Below are 18,990 nucleotides of genomic sequence, written 5' to 3' on the forward strand. Positions count from 1 at the left end.
CTAGCGGCTCCTCTGGTGGTGCGGAGGGTTTTGTTTCACTTTTAATCATTTCAGGAGGAAATACCTTCTGCCGTTCAGGGTGCAAATCCAAACTATCCCAGATAAGTGCCCACAGACTAAGAGCATCCACTGGGACCTTTCCAGGCCCATGCTCATCATATTGCTGTTGGATTTGCACTCCAATTCTCCCCCATGTATCTGTGTCCAAGGTCCTGTGCTTGGGAAACCAAGAGCACACTTTAAAAATTTCTGTTTGTGCTGCTGCCGTACTTTAGCTCCTCTGGTTTTTAAAATATCTTTAAGCAAATGTATAAACTGCTGTCTACTATTACCTTGCCCCATATTTACAATTTTACTCCTGAGTTATTAACCGCACTTCCACTTTAATAATATCTGAGTGCTCCATTCACTTGCTTGCATTCACTAAGTCCCCTGTTTTCAGATCCCTTGTTCCAGCGCCACCTGTTGAGACCAACTGACCTGTCGAACAGTACCTGAATAGGGGAGTGAAGATTCTGAAGAGACAAGAGACAGAAGATAGAATTAGGAGGGCTCTCAGTGAATACTGCAGCAACCCTGAATTTATTTCTTATAGCCTTTTTTTTTTTTTATCCAAAGCAAGGGGAGCAAAAGACGTTCTTACCATGGTTCAAGGAACAAACAAGTGTAAACATCTCCTTAATTCTCAAAATATCTAATAACCACGCCTTCAGTCAATCATCCTGTTATTTGGCCTTGAGGAGCAAAACATCTAGTAACCACGTCAAGGAGCAAAAACAAGCTTGAACTCTCTGACCTTAAGTCAAGATGGAATCAAACCACAAGCTGGAATCACTGTGGACTCCCACAGTAGACCAAGGTCCTTATGAACTAGAGTCACAGAGTTGTGACTCTTCATATGGGTGCCGGGGATTGAACCTGGGTACTCTGGAAGGGAAGCCAATGCTTTTAACTATGCCATCTCTCCCAGCCTCACTTTGTTATTTTTGTTACTATGGCTCTACAGTATAATTAGACATCAAGCATTATGATACTACTAGCAGTGTTGTTTAGACAGTAGCCATTTGTAGTCTTTGTTTCTGATGAAATTTAGGATTATCTAAGTCTGTGAAGAATATCATTGGAATTTTTAGTGAGGATTGCATTGCATTACTTTTGATAATATAGTCATTTTCACAATACTAATTCTGCCAATCCAGAAGCATGGAGGGTCTTTCCAATATCTAGTGTCTTTTTTTAGTGTTTTAAATTTTTCATTGTAGAGGTCTTACATGTTCTTGGTTAAATTTATTTCTAGGTAGTTTATTATATTGAGACACGATCTTGTTTAGCCTTGAGGCTGGTCTTATATATATGTAGCTGAGGATAACCCTGGACTGTTGATTCTCCTATTTCTACTTCCTTATTTCAAAGTGGAGAATTTTCTGCATGGTAGGGCAAATATTCTACCAACTGAGCTACATACCTAGCCCAAAATATATCACATTTTTTGGAAGCTATTTTGAATTAAACACATTTCCTAATTTCATTCTCAAATTTTATTATTGGTATGTAGAAATGTACTGGTTTTTATATGTTGATTTTTTTTTTTTTTTTTTTTTTTTTGGTTTTTCGAGACAGGGTTTCTCTGTGTAGCTTTGCGCCTTTCCTGGAACTCACTTGGTAGTCCAGGCTGGCCTCGAACTCACAGAGATCCGCCTGGCTCTGCCTCCCGAGTGCTGGGATTAAAGGCGTGCGCCACCACCGCCCGGCTATATGTTGATTTTGTACCTGGCAATGTTAGTGAAAATGTTCTTCAGGTCTAAGATTTTTCTGATTTAGTCTATAAAGGCTTGAGCCACCACTGCTGGCTACTTTTTTTTTTTTTCTTTTCTTTTTGAGGCAGAATCTCACAGTGTATCCCTGGCTGGCCTGGAGTTCCCTGGGTAGACTAGGCTGGCCTCACAGGGATCTTCTTCCCTCTGCCTCTAGAATGCTGAGATAAAAGGTGTGCACCATCACACACAGCTGTGGAGTCTTTAAACAGAATCATATCATCTGCAAATAGTGAACATTTGATTTTTCTTAAAAAAGAAAGTGTGTGTGTGCAACATGGTGTATGATGAGGTCCCAGTGACAATACAGGTTGCTGGACTTGGACTTGGCATTCACCCTGCTGAACCATCATTTTACCCCAACTTCTTATTTGCATCTTTTTTTTTTTTTTTTTGGTCGTATAGCTATAAAACTTCAGCACAATTTGAATAAGAGTAGAAAAGTAGGTATCCTTGTCTCTGTCTCAATTTTAGAAAAAAATGCCTTCAGTTTGTCTACACTTTCTATGTGGTTTGTCATATATAGCCTTCTTATGTTTAAGTATGTTCCACCTGTTCCTAATTTTTTCAAGACTTATTTTTTTTTCTTTTCGAGACAATGTTTCTCTGTGTAGCTCAGGCTGTCCTGGAACTCGATTTGTAGGCTAGGCTGGCCTCCAACTCACAAGAGATCCATGTGCCTCTGCCTCCCAAGTGTTGGGATTAAAGACATGCACCACCAAAAAGATTATATATATACATATATATATGTATATATATATATACACATATATGAATGACATTTTACTTTTTAAAAATTTTTATTTTTTTAATTTTTATGTGCATTGGTGTTTTTGTCATAGGTATCGGGTCCCCTGGAACTGGAATTACAGACAGTTGTGAGCTGCCATGTGAGTGCTGGGAATTGAACCTGGGTCCTCTGGAAGAGCAATCAGTGCTCTTAACCACTGAGCCATCTCTCTAGCCCCCCCCCCTTTTTTTTTTTTTTACATTTTATTCAGTCATTTTCTTTCTTCTTTCTTTCTTTCTTTCTTTCTTTCTTTCTTTCTTTCTTTCTTTCTTTCTTTCTTTCTTTCTTTCTTTTTTGAGACAGGGTTTATCCATGTAGTTTTGGTGCCTTTCCTGGAACTCACTCTGTAGACCAGGCTGGCCTCGAACTCACAGAGATCCGCCTGCCTCTGCCTCCCGAGTGCTGGGATTAAAGGCGTGTGTCACCACAACCTGGCCAGTCATTTTCTTTACAACTGAAATTCTGGGAATTCTAAATTACCATCCTTTCTGTGAGCTTCTTATACACACCAGAAGAAGTTCCAACCTTGTGCTTCATGTTGTTCTGCTGTCAGCAAAAAAATTTTAAAAGATTTTTCATTTTTAATTTGATGTGGGTGCTAGGAAGCAAAGTCAGGTTCTCTGGAAGAGCAGCATGTGTTCTTTAGTGCTGAGCCACCTCTCTAGCTCCTATGACTTAAAAAATTTAATTATTGCCAGGCAGTGGTGGCACAAGCCTTTAATCCCAGCACTCGGGAGGCAGAGGCAGGTGGATCTCTGTGAGTTCAAGGGCAGCCTGGTCTACAGAGCGAGATCCAGGAAAGGTGCAAAGCTACACAGAGAAACCCTGCCTCAAAACAACAACAACAAAAGTATTTATTTAGTGTGTGTGGGGCATGTATGTGGAGGTGAGAAGACAACTCATGGGAGTCATTTCTTCCACGTACATTCTAGATATCGCATCTAGGTTGTCAGGCTTGGCAGCAAGTGCTTTCATCTACTGAGCCATCTCACCAGCCTTTCTTCAGGACTTTACCATGAAGGAATGCTGAACTCTGTCAAATGCCTTTTTTGCATCTATTGAAACAATCCGGTGATCATTCTGTCCTAACATGTATTTATATGGTGCATTACATGTACTGATTTGCATATGTTGAACCAATGCTGCATCTCTGGGATGAATACAACTTATTTATGTGTATGTTTTGTCTGTGCACTGCATGTGTTCAGTGCCTGCAGTGGCCAAAAGAGGGCAGTAGAGCTCCTGGGATGAGTTTTACAGGTAGTTATGAACTGCCTTTTGGGTTCTGGGAATTGAACCCAGATCCTCTGGAGAAGCAACCAGTGTTCTTGACCAGTGAGCCATCTCTATAGTCCTAGTTTTGAATTTTTGTTTTATTGAAATGGCTGGTTGTTTTACATTTTATTAGTGTGTGTGAAAGTACAGGTATGCCGGGCGGTGGTGGCGCACGCTTTTAATCCCAGCACTCAGGAGGCAGAAGCAGGTGGATCTCTGTGAGTTCAAGTCCAGCCTGGTCTACAAATTGAGTTCCAGGACAGCCAGGACTGTTACACAGAGAAACCCTGTCTCAAAAAATCAAAAACAAAACAAAACAAAAACAACAAAACAAATGGCTGGTCTGGGGAGATGGCTCAGTGGGTAAAATGACTTGCTCCCCAGACCCTATAATCTCAGCATTGCTACTGTTGAGATGAGAGGCTCGGACAGGAAAACAAGCCTGACAGAAGCTCATGGGCCAGAGAGCCTGGAGTATGCTGTACTGTGACAGGACAAGAGAGACCTAGCCTCATCAAGGTGGAAGGCTGAAAGCTGTCTGTCCTCTGACTGCCACGAGTACTGTGATTGTGTGTGCTTGCACAAGTGCATGCACTCACACACCTACACACAAGTAACTGGTTGAGGGGATATGGCTCAGAAGATTAAAGTGCTTGCTGTGTAAACATATGGACTTGATTTCAATCACCAGCACCTGCAAACAAGTCAGGCATAGCTGTGTGCCTGTAATCTCATCACTAAGGAAGCAGAGACAGGAAGCTCTCAAGGGCTTGCCAACCAGTCAGTCTAAGTCAATCAGTAAGCTCCAGGTTCAATGAGAGATCCTGAATTAAAAGGTAAGGTGGAAGGGCTGAGGAGATGGCTCAGCAGTTAAGGTGCTACTGATCTTGCAGAAGACCAGAGTTCAGTTCTCACTACCCACATTGGGTGGCTCATTGAACTCAGAGATCTGCCTGCCTCTGCCTCCCAAGTGCTGGGATTAAAGGTATGCCTGGCTCATATACATATCATTTAAAATAAATCTTTTGGCTTGGCATAGTGGTGCAAGCCTTTAATCCCAGCACTTGGGAGGCAGAGGCAGACTATATTCGTGGACATACCCACACATAGACATGTGTAATTAAGAATAATAAAAATAAATCTAACAAAGTAAGATGAAGAAGCAACTGAGAAAGACCCCTGATGTCCACCTCTGGCTTTCACATGCACACACACACACACACACACACACACACACACACACACACACAAAAAATAAATAAATAAATAAAATAAAATAAAAAAATTTTTTTTAAATTAGTTGAGTCAGTCTAATTTGGTCAAGGCTACCTTAAACTCAGTCCTTCTACCTCAATCTCTGAAGTGCTGGGATTACAACCATGTATCCCTGTGATGGTTACTCTTAATTTTCATTTTGACTGGACTAAGAGATGCCTGAAGAATTAGTGAAGCAGACTTCCTGGTTTGTCTGCCAGAACATTTCCAGAGAAGACTGGTATGCAATGCCTTGAATATAGGCATTATCCAATAGGCTGGGTCTAGATGGAATAAAAGTGGCAGAAGAGAGGGGCTGGGTCTGTAGCTCATTGGTAGAGCACTTGCCTAGCATGCACAAGATACTGGGTTTGATCCCTAGCATTATAAACACACACAAGTTTTCCAATTGTGTGTCATACACAATTGTAATCCTAGCACACAGAAGGTTACAAGAGGAGAATCAAGTTCAGGGTTCAACTTCAAAGTCATAATTGGCTACATAGCAAGTTGGAGGCTAGTCTGAACTGTATCAAATCCTGCTGGAAAAAAGAAAAAGGAATAGGAGGGAGATGAGAAAGACAACCAGCACAAACAAGCATGTAAGCTCCACTCTTCCTGAACAAGTTCTATTGCAGTTGCTGTCCCCCAAGAACATCTTCAGCCTTGTAAAGTACACTCTACTAATGGCTCCCACAAATCATCCAGGCCTTAAGCTAGGCCTGGGCCTGGTTCATTGTTTCCTCTTGTTTTGAGGCTTTCTGTTTCTTGTATTGAACAGCAACTACTGGCTTCTTTGTCTGATGGTTATGGTTGGACTATCCAACTTCCAAATGTATAAACCAAACCAATAAATCTCTGGTAATAACGATGTGTGTGTATATATATACACACATGTGTGTGCACACACATTTATGTTAAATAATTTTTTTTTGAGGTAGGGTCTTGCTATGTAGCCTTTCCCGGCCTAGAACTTCCTATGTAGACCAGGCTAGTCTTGAACTTGTAGAGATTCGTTTGACTCTACCTCCCAAGTGTTGGGATTTTTAAAGGCCTGTTACCATCATACCTGGTCTATAATAATATATTTTCTAGATTAGTCCTATTGCCATAGAAAACTCTAATATGGATTTTGGTGCCTGGAGTGGCTCTAGAAACAGAAGAGTAAGGTTGAATCTCCTTGCTTAGATCTGTGGTTTCTGGAGCTAGTGCTCTACTATGACTATACCTGAAGTTTCCAGGCCCACTCCTGATAGCAGAGAGCACACTGATAATGTCTGGCTTGAACTATTTAAAGAAACATGAAGAACAAATGCATTTTATACTTAGAGTTCATCACTCTGGACAGGCAAGGAATTTAATGTCTACATATGATACTTTGAAGTATTTCTGGAAAACCAAGAAACACAGTTTTGTTAGCTGGTTGTTTTTTGCACCTTTGAATAAAGTACTAAGAAAAAACCCTCAGGAATTCACTGTCCCAGTTCTAGGTGTGCAGAAACAACCTAAATGATTCTAAACATGTTCAGAAGGAGAATTTTCTGACTTGTAGTCATGCACTGAAGTTGTCAAAAAGTAATAGTAGCACAGAGCTGTGTATGAAGGCTCATGCTTGTAATCCTAGCACTTGGGAGGCTGAGGCAGTTGAAATGCTATGAGTTGGAAGTCAGATGGGGCTACAGTAATAGTATGTCTCAAAAAGCCAAATCAAACCCAATCCAACCCAACCCAACCCAACCCTAGCCACAAGCCTTCATGAGACTATGATGGCTGAACTATGATGCAAATTTAACTCTCATCTTCTGAGAGTATCTGCAGTTAAAGGTATAGTTTACATTGTAACCCAGGAGGTACATTACACTCCACTGTTCCTAAAACACTTCTTGAGTATCTAATTCATATAAGACTGACTGGTTGGCAAGCCCCTGGGGAACATGTATTGGAAGGAAAATAGATTTTAAGTGTATGATAGTGGTACAAGGAACATAAAATTAGATAGAATTGAATTTATTGGTATGGGTCCACTGAGCAGAGATTCCCATTGCAGTTCACAAAGTTAAGAAAGGTGCTAAAAAGGTGGTGGTGGCACACACCTTTAATCCCAGCGCTTGAGAGGCAGAGGCAGGTGGATCTCCAAGGAGGCTATCCTGGCCTACAGAGTGAGTTCCAGGACAGCCAGGGCTACACAGAGAAATCCTGTCTCAAAAAACAAAAAGCAAAAACAACAATTAAAAAAAAGAAAGAAAAGAAAGAAAAAGAAAGGTGCTAACAGCTTATCTGGTTGGCTTTAGTATAGGTCAACAGATGGCTTGCTGTGAATGATCTGAACATGTTTGATATCCCTTGGTTTACTACTGATGGAGCTATTCTAAGGATCCTAAAACTGGAATGGTGGAGTGGATATGCTGTATAAAATCTCCACAGTAGGAGGGTCCAGACATGACCTTCACTAGTACTTTAAGAAACAGATCTGTGAGGGAGCATCAGGAACCCTGAAGAGCTGTCACTGTTCTCATTATGGCAGACCTTACAGTGAGAGCTGCATACAACCTTGAAACTTAAATGCAATGGGTATATTGGAACCTGGTGTGGTGGGACCCAGCGGCAGTATTCGATCACCAAAGACAAGGGAGGTGTATTTAATGGACAGCAATACTCAAACAATGATATGATCTGACTCATATAGACCTATGGTGTTAGCTAATTAATCATTGTGTTCCCACAAGTTAAACAGATAAGAGGCCTACTGAATGATTTGATCTGTATTAAGCAGAAATTACAGAATTAAGAACAAAAGGATACCTTGAATTACAGAGGCAGAGAGCTACAGGCCCTTAACTAATTCTCAGTCTTGAGCCAGTTTATGGATCCAGAATCCTATGAATAAAGGTGATGCCAGGTCCTATCAAGGACATTTCACTGTCCTGTCCTTCCCTAAAGGTACTTGTAGTCTTTTACCAGGGAGACTGTATAATGAGGAAAAAAAAATTAAGTCAAACTTTTTGGGGTCTACTGAACACTAGCTCTACATTGATGTTAACTTAGGGAGGAGTCAAACAGCACTTTAGCCCTCAAAATTAGAAACTTGTGGAGGTCAGATCATCAAAACAGAGTGTGTCCAGGGGGACTGTGAACTCATCCTGTGGTTATTTCTTCATTCTCAGAATGCATAATTGGAATTTATGCTTAACACGTAGCAAAATTCCTTTATTTGTTTTTTAACCTGTGTAGTGAGGACTATTATGGTGGAAAAACCAAATGGAAGCCATTAGGGCTACCTTTACTTGGAAAAACAGTGACCCCTAGACAATACTGTATCTCTGGTGGGATCACAATGATCAGTATTACCATTAAGGACTTGAAAGATGCAAGGTGGCAGTTCTAGCCACAGGCCCATTTAACTTTCCTATTTGGACTCTGCAGATCTTGAAGAATGCCACTTGATTATTGCAGGCTTCACCACATGGTGAACTCAATTTCAGCTACTGTGCCAGATGCATTTTCCTTGCCTACGTAGATTAACATGATATGTAGCTACTGACCTGGCAAATGCCATTTTTTACATAGTTGTTCATAATGCTCACCAGAGGTGATTTGCTTTCAGCTGGCCCAGGTCAACAATACACTTTCACTGACCAACCTCAGAGACACAGGGACTTCTAGCTCTGTGTGTTAATGCAGTTTTCAGGAATCTTGATTATCTTTCTCTTCCACAAATATCACACTGGTTCATTACATTTATGACATCATGCTAACTGGACCACATGAGCAACTACTCCAGACTTTTTGGTATAGTACTTGTGCGTAGGAAGATGGGAAATACATTCAACTATATTTCAAGGGTCCTCTCTCAGTGAAATTCCTAGGAGTCCAGTGCTTCAGTGCCTGCTGAGGTTTTGCAATTTAAGGTAGAGAATAAGTTATTGCATCTAGCCCTTACTTTAACCAAGAAAGAAGCACAATAGTTAGTCTATTGAATTTTGGGTATGTTACCTCTGTCCACATACTAGGTAACTTTTAAAAATGCTGCTGGTTTTGAATTTTTTTTATTATTTATTGCTGTGTGAGTGCAGGTGCTCTTGTGCCATGATGTGTGTGTGGAGATCAAAGGATAACTTTTGGGAGTAGATTCTCCTGCCAACTTATGGGATTGGGAATCAAACTCAGGACATCAGATCTGTCCCCATATACCTCTATCTGCTTAATCCTCTCACTGGTCCTCCCCCATGCAATTTTTGAGTAAGGCTCTGCTGTTACCTGCAGATAACTTCTTTCTTTTTAAGAGGGAAGTCTTGGACAGCTATTGGGCTCTTAGTGGAAAATAAATGCTTGACTATGGACCATTAAGTTACCATGTGACCAAAGCTGCCCATCATGAACTGGCTGTTATCTGATCCACAAAGCCATAAAGTCAGACATGAACAGCAGCAAGCCATCATCAAAAGTTTAGTGTGCTGGTATAGACTGGGCCCAAGAAAGTCCTGAGGCCCAAGAGAGTTACTCAAAGTGACTCAAATGCTCACATTTCTTACTCTGCACCTATGCCTTACGGAGTGTGCCCTATGATCAGCTGACAGAGGGAGAGAAGGCTAGTGCCTGATCTGTAGATGGTTGTGCATGTTTTGTAGGCATTACTGGGAAATAAATGCATTATAACTCATCTCTGGGGGCATTCCTGAAGGACAGTGGTGAGGAAAATCCCCGCAGTGGGTAAACTCTGGGCAGTGCATCTGGTTATAAATTTTACTCAGAAGGAAAAATGGCCAGATAGGTGACTATACATAGATTGTTGAATTGTAGCCAATGATTTGGGTGGATGGTCAGGGACTTAGAAGATCATGATGGAAAATTGGTGACAGAGTATGTGGATATACCTCTTCGAATGGGAAAAAAGATGTGAAGACATTCATATTTTCATGTAAACTCACCAAAAAGTGACCTCATCAGAAAAAGCCTGTAATCAAGTAGAGAAGATGACCTATTTTGTGGATAGCAGTCAATTATTTTCCCCCAGTGATCCCTGTCATTGCCTAATGGGCCCATGAACGAGGTGGTCATGATGGCAGAAATGAAGTTTCTTCAAGGGCTCAGAAATATGTACTTTGTAGTAGTCTGAATGAAAATGGTCCCCATATGTATGAAAATGGTTTTAATATATTTGAATGCTTGTTTCCCAGTTGGTAGAACTGTTTGGGAAGGATTAAGAAGTGTGGCCTTGTTGGGGCAGGTGTGTCACTGGGGGTGGACTTCGAGGTTTCAAAAGCCCACATTTCCCAGTTAGTGCTCTCTGCCTTCTACTTGCAGAAAAGGATGTAAGCTCTCAGCTATTGCTCCAGCACCATGCCTGCATGCCTGCTGCCATGCTCCCTGTACTGATGGTCATGGACTCTAACCCTTTGCAACTTTAAGCCTCAAATTAAAGGTTTTCTTTTTTAAGTTGTCTTGTTCATGGTAACAGAGAAGTAAGACAGACTTCTACTCAGTAAGGGGGAACCTGGCTGTGACTGGTACTGAGTAATCTGCCAGCAGCAGAGGCCAAACCCTGAGCTCTAACACAGTATCATTCCCTCGGGTGACAGGTGAGTACACTGTACTATTTTCATCATGGAAGCAGCAGCACTCTGTCAAAAATGCCATGGACTTACAGAACTACTTATCCACTGTAATGATATTCCAAACAGCATTGTTCCTAAGGAACTCACTCCACAGCCAAAGAAGTGCAGCAGTGGGTTTATGATCATGGAATTCATTGGCCTTACTATGTTCCCCATCATCACCCAAATGCAGCTGGCTTCACAGAATCATTATTTCCATCTTGAATCACAGCAGTTACAATCACTTGCACAAGAATCTCACAAGATTGGTGTCACTAATAGTGCTATTTTGGAAGGGGAGGGGAGGGTACACATCCTTGTCTGTAGGATATATAAGCAACTAATAATTGCTGGTGGAGAGGACACTGTTCTATTGTGGCATGGATGCCCTTAAGTTGTTTATGTTCTTGTAAGTTATCTTTCACCTATGCTCCTATAAGTAACCACAATTAAACTCACTGGTTCACCAAGCTAGACTTGGGTGAAATTCTTACTCATCACTCTATCAGACTCCTCAGGAAGAGTCATGCAACACTTGGTGCCTACACAGACATGAAAGAGCCAATGCTGAATTCGGGAGGATCAGCTGCATTGCTCTGACTATGAATAATAATAAGCCAGGCAAACTGAGGCTGAGCCATCTAAGGATGGAGTAAACATGGGGACAATCCTGACATGGCTTTCTTTCCCTATGTGATATAGAATGGCATACCTTCTTACACTGCCCTTGCTGGGGGTGAGAACACATGCAACTGAGGTTGAGCTGTCTGCCCAGAGTGAACCTGTCTACACAAAAAAAGGAATTACAATGGGAAGTAGACAAGCATACAGTGTCCTGTATATTGGCCCTTGACTTGGTGAGTAAACTGGATAACAGGGTAAGATAGAAGTACTGGCTTACCATTTCTTTCTTTCTTTTCCTTTTTGTTTGTTTTTTAAGACAAAGTTTCTCTATATACCAGCTTTGGGTGTCCTGGAACTCAATTGGTAGAACAGCTGGCCTTGAACTCACAGAGATCTGCCTGCCTCTGTCTTCTGAGTGCTGGGATTAAAGGCATGGACCACCACCTCCTGGCTTACCATTTCTTTTTAAAGCTCTCTTTAAGAGACTGTACAAATAACCTCTCTTTGGATCCAAAATCTTGGGAGATGAGGTAGAAATGACAGTGAGTGAACTGGACACAGAGAGGCAGTGTTTGACCTTCGGTTTACTGGGATGTTAAAGGAAGTTAAGTCAGTAGGGTATTTGGTATAGGTACGCCACTTTTTTTTTTTTTTTTTTTTTGGTTTTTCGAGACAGGGTTTCTCTGTGTAGCTTTGCGCCTTTTCCTGGACCACTTTTTTTGTGGCTTTGCTGAAACTCATGGTGGGTCATGATCTTTAAAAGGCAGAAAAGGATATTGCTATAATTAACAAGGCAATTCCACGTAGTTTATCTGGTAATTAAAAGAGGTTTATTTCAGGGGTAACTTACAACCAATAAGGGGTCGATTACAAGATCCGGGAGAGATGAGGTACAGTCCAGCACAGTTCTCTGGGGAACTCTGACTTAGTCTGCAAATCCAGCCTCCAGGACCATGAGGAGCTAAGAGAGCAAACCCATACGCATCTCAAGTCTTAAGGGGTCTCCTCTTGGCCACACCCCAGGGGCAAGTCATAGGCAGGTTTGGCAGTTACTTGCTAGGGTCAGTGTTTCAAGGTCAAAGCTGGAACAGCTACCCACTATATCTCCTCCCCCCTATTTGTCTAAATGAAAGTTCTAACCTAATACAAAACTATATACAATAGCAATGATTATCAAATATTGTCCAGGAGGAATAAGAGGTAATGATCTAGACAAGATGGAACTACAACCAACAAGAACAACACCAAACAAGAAACACATACTAAAATCCAGAGGAGTCTAGAGCATAGGTAAATGGCATGTTACAGAGCTCATTCTAAAAGGTGTTCTATCCTGAAGAACCTGAATCTAATACTTAATATGTTTTAGCTAAGATACAAGAAGATTGTAATTATAATTATTAGTCTTCAATCCCATCAAAGACCTGAGAAGGAATATAGTAACACCTGAGAAACGGGAGAAGGACACAAGCAGCTTTTGGGGGTCTTGTGAGAGTAAGTTTGCCAAAGGTGTAGAAGGGGTGCAGGAGATCCTTATTGTGCCCATTGCTATAAAGAATCTTGAGGGGTGGGAAATGGTTCAGCCACTGTCCTAGTAGGGTGGCCAAGGTTGTCTTCAGGTGAAGTCCATGAGGGACCAGAAGCCTCATGTTAAAGAATGGATCTACAGGGTTGGAGATCATTCAGTGGTTAAGAACCCTTGCTGCTCTTGCAAAGGAACCAGGTTCAATTCCCAGAACCCACATAACATCTCAAAATCATTTCTAACTCCAGGTCCAGGAGATCCAATGCCCTCCTCTGGCCTGTAAGGTCACCAGGCATGCTCATGGTGCACAGACATAAACGCAGGCAAAATACCCATACACATAAAATAATAATAAAAACATTTAAAAGAGGAATGAATTTGCTGGTTCCTAATAACAGAATATTTGAGCCACAGCAGATCCCATTCCCCCTTGGCTCAGCTGGGCAGAGCAGCACAAACTTGCCTCTCCTGAGCCTATTTATAGGTCAGAGATATGTAGAAATCCTGAAGCAGTAGTCCAGAATGATAGAGTAAGATAGCTCATGGACTATGGATTACAGAGGGCTAAATAAGGTAATGTCTTCCCAGCCATGCTGCTATATCCAAAATTGCTTTTTTTAATTAGATGAACTCATTTATTTGACACATTAAGTTATGCAAAGAAAAATATATGCAATTGCATAAAAAGAACCACATTTTCATATTACTAAACACAGTAGTGGCCAAAAATAACGAATTGTAGAATGGACTCCAGGATTTAACACAAAAACACCCTGTAGAGAAAAACTTCAGCCTTCTAATTTCACTGAATCCAGAACTACACGTGTTTCTTTATACTCCTCGACCTCTTCCAAGTCTTTTTCACTTTCTAGAAACAGTCTCACTATATAGTCATGGCTAGCCTGGTACTCACATGCCTGCCTCTACCTTCCAAAGGCTGGGATTAAAGGAAGGCCTGGGTTTTTGTTGTTTTGTTAAATATCTACTTAATTGCTGAATTCTGAGACCAGTTTTCACTTACTTAGGTCAATGGCTTGGAATGGGAGGTCTCCCTTCACAGATACTGTCCTATCCTTTAAAACCTTTTGTGTGTATCTATCTGTGTGAGATGGGATCTTATGTACCCCAAATTGTCTTTGAACTCTCTAAGTAGCCAAGAATGACTTTGAAATCTTGACCCTCCTGCCTCTGCTTCTACTTCCCAAATACGGTGATTATAGATGTGTACCACCATTTCTGTTGTTGTTTGGAGACAAAGTCATGTAGTCCAGGCTGGCCTCAGACTATGTAGCTAAAAATATCCTCAAACTCCTGATCTTGTCTCAGCCTCTCTAGTGCTGGGATTATAGGCATATACCATACCTATTAATTAATTTATTTTTTGAGATAGGATCTTGCTATGTAGAACAAGCTTGCTTTGCACTCACTACAGAGCCCATGCTGTATTAGAACTTGTGGCAATCCTCTTGCTTCTGAAGTGCTGGGGTTACAGGCATGTGCTAACACTGCCCACCAATGGTAAAAAAGTTTCATTATATAGACAATATGCTAACTTTTGAGTGTCTTACTGATTTATAAACATATCTAAAAGATGTGCAACTGTTTCTAAAGGAGCAAAGATAAGCAATTGGTCTACACAGGGTGCAGGGCACAGCTGTGAAATTCTTGAGCATCTTATGGTTGGTTAAAGTGAAGAAGATATTCAATAAGGTGACTGAGAAAATCCTGTAACAGCCTCTGCCTGAATAAATAAAAACACCTGTTAAGAAGTTTAAACAGGTGGGAAAAGGTATTCCCAGAAGCCATAAGATTATTGAATGAAAAATCCCACTGCCAGAGGTGGGCTAACTCTCAACAAGTTGTAGGCCAGGGAGGCCTAAGTGCCAATGCTCCTGCTTAGCTATGGACACAGTATATTAACAATCAACATGCCAGACAAGGTGTGTCTGCTGGTGCAATAGTGGCACAACTGTTATGGGTGCCATTAACTACTTTCCAGTTGGATTTAAGGCTCATTCCACAGGAAAGAACCATGTTTGGTACTGTAAGCCAAGACAAATATGGCTAGTGGGCAAGCTTCTGTTGTTTCGTTAAGAGGATATGTGCTTCTCAAACTGCTTTCTAAGAGTTATGTTTTGTTTTTTTGTTTTTTTTTTAGATTTTTCAAGGCAGAGTTTCTCTGTGTCACCCTGGCTGTCCTGGAACTTGCTATGTACACTGTTGTGGAATATCATTTTAACTAGGCAAAAATGTGCTACATTTGCTTATGCTGTAGAATGACTTTAACTGTATAAAAGTGTGTTACTTTTGTTTATGCTGCATTTGTTTAATGAAGTAAGGATATGTGTTAAACTATGAAAGATATGTTGCATCTGTTTCATCTTGTCTGCCTAAGGCACCTGATTGAAAAAGCTGAACAGCCAATAGCTAGGCAGGAGAAAGGATAGGTAGGGCTAGCAGGCAGAGAGAATAAATAGGAGGAGAAATCTAGGCTTGGGAAGAATGAAGAGGAAGGAGAGAAGGGGGAAGAATGGAGACACTCAGGGCGAGAAGCCAGGCAGACACCAGCCAGTCATACATAGAGACAGCAAGAAAGTAAGAAAAGGTAATAAGCCCCAAGGCAAAAGGCAGATGAAAAGAAACAGGTTAATTTAAAAGAGCAAGCCAGAAAGGTGCCCAAACTAGACTGTGCTTTCAAAACTAATAAGTCTCTGTGTCATGATTTGGGAGCTGATTGGTGGTTAAAAGAAAAAGCCTGGTACAGTAGACCACTTGCTATGTAGACCAGGATGGTCTTGAACTTAGATCCATCTGCCTCTGCTTAACATTTATGCTTATACCTGTAGCTAGAGTTTTCCTGCCTTGGCCACAGTCAGGACAAATATCTGTTACCCACCAGTCCCACAGCCTCTCAGACCCGACCAAGTAAACACAGAGACTTATATTGGTTACAAACTGTATGGCCATGGCAGGCTTCTTGCTAACTGTTCTTACAGCTTAAATTAACCCATTTCTATAAATCTATACCTTGCCACGTGGTTCGTGGCTTACCGGCATCTTCACATGCTGTTTGTCATCGTGGCAGCTGACAGTGTTTTCCTGACTCAGCCTTCCACTTCCCAGCTTTATTCTCCTCCTTGTTCCGCCTATACTTCCTGCCTAGCCACTGGCCAATCAGTGTTTTATTTACCAACCAATCAGCAACACACTTGACATACAGACCATCCCACAGCATACAGATTGGTGGTTAAAAGAAAAAGCCTGGTACAGTAGACCACTTGCTATGTAGACCAGGATGGTCTTGAACTTAGATCCATCTGCCTCTGCTTAACATTTATGCTTATACCCACAGATTACTGATACTGTCAGCTTTAACTAGAGAAATTTCTTTATGTGGTTACTGTGGAGATTCATTACTCAAAGTACTAAGAAGAAATAACTCTTGTTGTGGTATGGTGACCCAATGCTTAGCTATAATGAGATAAAATATTCATACATGTATATCATTACCTCTTCCAGGTCTTGGAGAGCATAACTGGAAGAAGAGTGTTATGTGGCTGTTTCTTCTGGGTCAGATGAGATCATTGGTGTCTTGAATCAAAGCAGCTATTACTGCTTGTAGAAGACTTATACAAGATTGGGCCCACTGCGGGTACAGTGTATGAGGCACACAAACCCCTCCCCTCTCCAAGGATAGGTATGATTAACAAGTGCTAGTGGTGGGGAAGGACTCTTCTTTAAAGGTGTAGCTGTCATTAAATTTCTCATGCTCCTGGAAATAACCTCAATTAAACTAGTTCCTCAAAGTAGGTGAGTGGAATTCTTTCTTAGGTTTGTTGTCTTCTTTATTTGGGGTAAATAGAAACAGACTTTTCAGTTGGGCATGGTGATCCATGCCTTTAATCCTGGAATTCAAGAGGCAGAGACAGGCAAATCTCTTGAGTTTGAGGCCAGCCTGACCTACAGAGTGAGTTTCAGGATTGCCAGAGAGACACAGAGAAACCCTGTCTCGAAAAATAAAAACAAAAACAAAAACAAAAAAAAAAGAAGGAATACAGAATGGATAGCAGAAGACAGTTATAAATACCAGCCTCAGCTATGTTACAGTTACAGAAAGAATCATGTAACTGGCATGAGTATTTCTTTCCTTGTTAGGAATGTGTTTGTGTATATATAGCTATATATTGAACAGATAATCCTTGTTTTCTTTCCTCTCCTATTCCTGTATTTTTTTTTGTTTTTTTTGTTTGTTTGTTTTGTTTTTTTTTTTGTTTTTTGAGACAGGGTTTCTCTGTGTAGTTTTGCGCCTTTCCTGGAACTCACTTTGTAGACCAGGCTGGCCTCGAACTCACAGAGATCCGCCTGGCTCTGCCTCCTGAGTGCTGGGATTATAGGCGTGCGCCACCACCGCCTGGCCCTATTCCTGTATTATGTAGTATAACATTAGTTGTTGACTTGGTAGCAGAGATGTCAGAAGAGTAAGTATTCTTCAAAGGATATTATCTATTCTGGGGGAAGGAATGGATAAATTTTGGGTTGTATGCAGTTCTATCACATTAGGCAGACTTATGATCTTATCGTCTTTATTTGGAGATTAAGTGTGATATAAGGAGATACATTGGGAGTCAAGTTCACAAATGGTGAGCTTGTTATGATTAAGTCTGATTGTCAATTTGACAGGGTTGAGGTGCCTGGGGATAGGTAAAGTACACTTCCAGGTGTGTCTGTGAGGACATGGCTAGAGAAGACTGAAACGTGGGGCAGCAACTGAGGGGAAAGGCTCACTTCAAATGTGGGCAATGCTGCCCAATGGGCTGAAGACTCAGATGAAATACAAGTGGAAGAAGAGAATGCCAGCCAGCAAGCACAAACTCCATTCATCTTCAGCAAGCACTGCTATTGCTGTGTGGATTCACATCATTGATTCCCAGGGAAACCCCAGGCCTTGAACCTGGGACTGAATCACTGTCTCACTCATTCTGAAGCTACCAGTTTCTTGTACTGTGCCGCAGGTACTAGGTTCTCAGGCTCTTCATTGTGCAGATAGCTATTTTTGGATGACCTAGCCTCCAACTGTGTAAGATAACCCAATAAATGCCCTTTTATAATTTAATATATAAACACATATGCACATTTACCTATGATTATACAGGCAGATATAACTTTCTATTGTTTCTGTTCCTCCAAAAGCAATAGAATACAAATATAGCTACCATGCCTGACCTATGATGCTTCCCTTTTGTTTTGTTTTTGAAAGAGTCTCATAATGTAGCTGTTGATGGCCTGGAATTCTCTATGTAAACCAAGCTGGCCTCTAACTCAAAAGGGATTTGCCTGTCTCTGCCTCCCCAGTGCTGGGATTAAAGGGTGAGCAACCACCCTGGCTGATGTTTCTTTTAAGACCTAAACTAATATTGTTCTACTAATATTTAACTCTAGGATAGTAACATGAACAAGACATTTCATTAGTCTGATTGTCTTTCCATTTGTAGAAAGGGAAAATGTTACTTACATTATTAGGTCTTCTACGAATAGGAAGCATAGAGGGCTGGAGATGGCTCAGAAGTTAAGTATCAAGAGCTACTGAGAGCCAGCCTCAATGCCCTCTCAGGGTTCAGAGAGAAGGCTTCTGCCAGTGAAAGGTTCAAGGGATCTAAGGGTGAAAGAATCTCTCAATCCATGCTTCTTCATGCCAGCTTCTTTATTAATCCTCTGTGCTGCAAAGTTTTTCGGTTTATATAAACACGCAAAACAAAGGCAGTTTCCTGGTAATCACAAAGTTACAGAGCTAGAATTTTTTCTCAGGAACAAGAAGCAGATAGGAGCTGTCCCAAGTGACACCATCAGCATCTTTCTGGCCCAGGGGAGGCATGGCCAGAAAGATGCCTAGGCAACATTAAGAGGCAGTAAAGTTGATTTAGGAGGGTTTAAATTTTAAGAAGGGAGAAGGGGAGTTTGTGCATGATACAACATTCCTAGGTTAAAATCTAATAAACCAAAGTGAGGGTAGGTAGAGGGAATTAATAGCTTTTAAGGTAGAACTAGAGGTTAGCACTTTCCAAGTTGGCTGCAGGAAAATTTAGGGCACTTGCTCTCCCTAATCAGGACAGACTG

The 18,990-nt window shown here is 41.2% G+C and overlaps 1 long non-coding RNA gene across 2 annotated transcripts in view; it reads right to left on the reverse strand.

Moving 5' to 3' along the window:
• The window catches only part of LOC131924590 (uncharacterized), a 32,476-nt gene that overhangs the window by 6,123 nt on the left and 7,363 nt on the right, over positions 1–18,990 (reverse strand). For both annotated transcript variants that reach the window (XR_009382941.1, XR_009382942.1), the window contains exon 2: positions 372–462. This is a non-coding gene — a long non-coding RNA (uncharacterized LOC131924590). The remainder of the gene's footprint in view (positions 1–371; positions 463–18,990) is intronic.

Source organism: Peromyscus eremicus, chromosome 14 (assembly GCF_949786415.1).
Source record: "Peromyscus eremicus chromosome 14, PerEre_H2_v1, whole genome shotgun sequence".
Classification (NCBI taxonomy): Eukaryota; Metazoa; Chordata; class Mammalia; order Rodentia; family Cricetidae; genus Peromyscus; species Peromyscus eremicus.